The sequence below is a fragment of the Lontra canadensis genome, unplaced genomic scaffold, assembly GCF_010015895.1.
Source record: "Lontra canadensis isolate GAN:19392208 unplaced genomic scaffold, GSC_riverotter_1.0 scaffold1, whole genome shotgun sequence".
NCBI classification, from domain to species: domain Eukaryota; kingdom Metazoa; phylum Chordata; class Mammalia; order Carnivora; family Mustelidae; genus Lontra; species Lontra canadensis.
Genome location: NW_022630995.1, coordinates 89424873 through 89428468, shown reverse-complemented (window position 1 = coordinate 89428468; position 3596 = coordinate 89424873).

Genomic DNA, 3596 nt, shown 5'->3' with positions numbered 1-3596 from the left:
ACTGGCAGTCTATTTCTCCCCAACATAGCTACCCACAACCAATCTTTCCAAGAAAGCTCAGATAAGTTAGAGAGAGTTAGCTCTAATCAGTAGGTTCACCAATAAACATCTATTGAGTATGTTCTTTACAAGGCACTGACAGACAGCAGAAGTTATTAGCAGATTCTGACATTCATTTTACCTCTAGAGCTTTCCTAAAAAGTTCTACTAACCAAATGTTGTATTTTTTAAAAAGTCATTTGGAGACTTTTCATCTTAAGAGAATTTTTCTCTTACTTAATTATAAATTCATAAATTTATAAAATGTACAAGAAAGAAGGCATGTTTGGATAAAAGAGACAAAAACATCAATATGCCTGGACAACTGGGTTTATAAAGGAGAGCAGAATGAAGCTGGGCAGGGTGGCAGAGTATTGCTCAGCATATAATGCTAAGTGGCGTAGATTTTTATCCTCTTGAACCTAGTGCTATCCAGTATGGTAGACAATAGCCAAATATGATTAATTAAATTTAATTAACTAAATCAAATAAAAATTCAGTTTCTTGGGTATGTCAGCCAGGTTTCAAATCCTCAGTGGATACATAATGGCCAGTGGCAACAATATTGGTTAGTGAAGGAGCACATTTCCATTATTCTAGGAAGTTCTGTTGGACAGTGCTGCCCTATAGACATTGAGGAAATGTAAAAATTTTGAGCAGAGTTGGAAATTATAAAATTCTAATTTTCCAAGGATCTCTAGGAAGAACTGAAAAATGGTAGCACAATTAGGATATGAACCAGAATGCACATCATACTCAGACTGGGGTTGCAGAAATGAAAACTAGTATGTGTGTTTGTGTTACGGTTGGGGTCAGGGAAAGAACTATAGTAACGAAGTAGATATGGAGGGTGAAGGAAAGACAGAGTGCTTCTTATTTAGGAAAATGGGTGGGTATTAATCCTATTCTCTGAAATAGGAAACTGTAAAGGAGTGGAATATATATATATATATATATATATATATATATATATTTGAGAGGACAGGGGTGGATGATTAATCTAGATTATATCCCTGTTAAGTTTGAGATTGTGAGGGGCATTTTAATAAGATATACAATAGGCAGTTAGATATATAAATTTTGAAGTCATTCTCAAGGAGCTTAGGAGATACACAAAACATTACATGGATTTCTCATTACTTCCTTAAAATCAGTATCTAGAAGTGAAATTTTTTTCAAACAGTATGAATTATATGTGGAGACTTTCCAGATTTTTTCTTCCTCCTTTCCCCACAACACACACTCCCTGGTGACTCTTACATTGCCATGATGAACAGATGTTATGCACAGGCATGTACAGTACTCTACAGATGAACTGATGGGGTCTGGTGTTTTATAATGCATTGGTTGGGAGACAGATTTCAGAGTTATAACACTTTCTTTGTAAAAACAACAACCTTCCTCCAGATTCCAATGATTTTGTAAATACTATAAAGTAGAACACATTTGCATCTTTATTAGTTTGGTTGCCAGGCAATAAAACAGAAATCACTAAAAAAGTTCTAAACAGCATTTGCTATGGGGAAATGTTGACATAGGTGTTGAAGGCTAGAAGAGCAAAACAGGAAGGTAAGATTAAATTAGAAATTCCTAATGCTGGAAGTGGCTACCAGTCCTAGAGCTGGTAGAACAGAGGGTGGGAGTGGTATTATCAAAGTCTGAGAGCAAACTCACTGCTGGGGATGCTACATGAGGATAGGAAAAGGGAAGGCAGGACCACTGGAGGGGCTGCTGCAATTGGCTCTGGGACTTTTAAAGGGCACAGATGTCTCCCTGGATACCAGATGCAGAGAGTGAGAGAAAAGAACAACAGCTTTCCCGTGTTCCACCTTACGATTTTCTGCTTGTGTTTCTTCCTGGGAGAATCATACAGAAAGCCATTTGACAAGGAAGGCTGAGAAATGTAGTCTATAGACTCTCAGGCCAACTATCACCACAGAGAGGAGTTTAGGAGAGTGTGGGGCTCAAAGACCACAGGCAAATAACCTAACCACGCTTTACCAGAAGGAAAAAAAAAAGTAAACTACAGAAAAAACAAAAACAAAAAAACCTTACTTATTTGGTTTCTAGTCTTTGACAGACTTGATAAACTCTAAGGTTCTATCACAGTAACTGTCATTTAAAATGCTCAATAAATATCCATAAATATTTGAATGAACAAATGCCTATCCCTATCCTGATAAATAGTTCAGCTCAGTACTCAACTTACATGATTGGCAGGAGATGCAACTGATTTTTAACGAAACACTTGAATTCATATGTACAAGTTAGTATTATCTTTTAAAATTTTGCCCCTTTGAAAGTTAGCATACTTTCAAACAGTGCTGTCATTACTCAAGGGATATTTAGAACTCCTTTGAAATTGCCTTTCAGAGCTAGTTCTTGAGAAATACATGATAATTAGGAGAATGTATCCCTACCCACTTTTGGCCTAGTCTGAGTCACCTGGTTTTGATCTGGAAGATTTATTTGGTTTCAAAAATGAAATCCACTCTCAAAGAATAAAGACTTGTTACTAATGTTGGTAAGTACTTGCCACAATTTCCAATTAAACTTGAGGCAACATGATGTCTCAGCCTACTTCTGCTACTTTGAATTTGGAATAAGACAACAAATGTGGTGGATAATAATAGTAGTAACTTAAAATTGGTCTTTATTGCCTTTCTATGAAGAGAGGAGAATCATCATTGTGCCCTGCTCACCCACACCCTCCCTAATTTCAGTAAGCTCTTTCCATATCCCAGGGTTATTTCCAGCTAAGACAAATGTATAAGCACAAATGTATAAAAACAAAAAGTGCCGCTAGGCTCTGACGTCTAGGACATGAACCAAGACCACGTTTTACTATCACCCCCTTCCCTAAAGGGAAAAATCCACATACTTTTCAGCTTGCCATATCCATACAGCATTCTGGTAAAACAGGAAACTTCTCAAGGGCTAGTGAAGTGTGGAGCACAGACAGATGCAATGTACTCTGCCTGAAGGGAAACCTAAGTAATAATAAGAATCTTAATAAGCACCTCCATGACACTATGTGCCAGGCTCGTTTATTCTTTGTCAGTTCTGTGAGGTAGGCACTTCTATAACTCCCATTTTACAAATGAGAAAGCCGGGGCTCACGGAGGTGATTAACTAGCCAAGACTACTTATTCTTGAAGGATAGTCCAGGGTTCAAACCTGACACTCCGGTTCGAGTTCGTGCTTTCAGTGAAGAACTGCTATCTGGCAAATTTTAAACCGTCAGTACCGGCAACTGGGGAACTAATGGAAAAGGGAATCAACAAAACGGTCCACACCTCGTAAACAGTGCTGATACACCAAAGAAGCCTGATGTCCCAAGGGAGGGCAAACGAGAGACCCGGAGGTGGACCCACCCTGGAGCGGCTCTGACCGACGCAGTCGCAGGCGACAGAGCTTCCAAGACCGATCCGCCGCCACGACATCCCTCATCGCGTCTCTTCCTGGCAGCGTCAAATCGCGGGCGTCCAGAAGGAGGTGGGACTTCCGGGCTCGGTGGAGCCAATACCGGCCGCGCCGGAAGTGCCTATTGAGGAAAG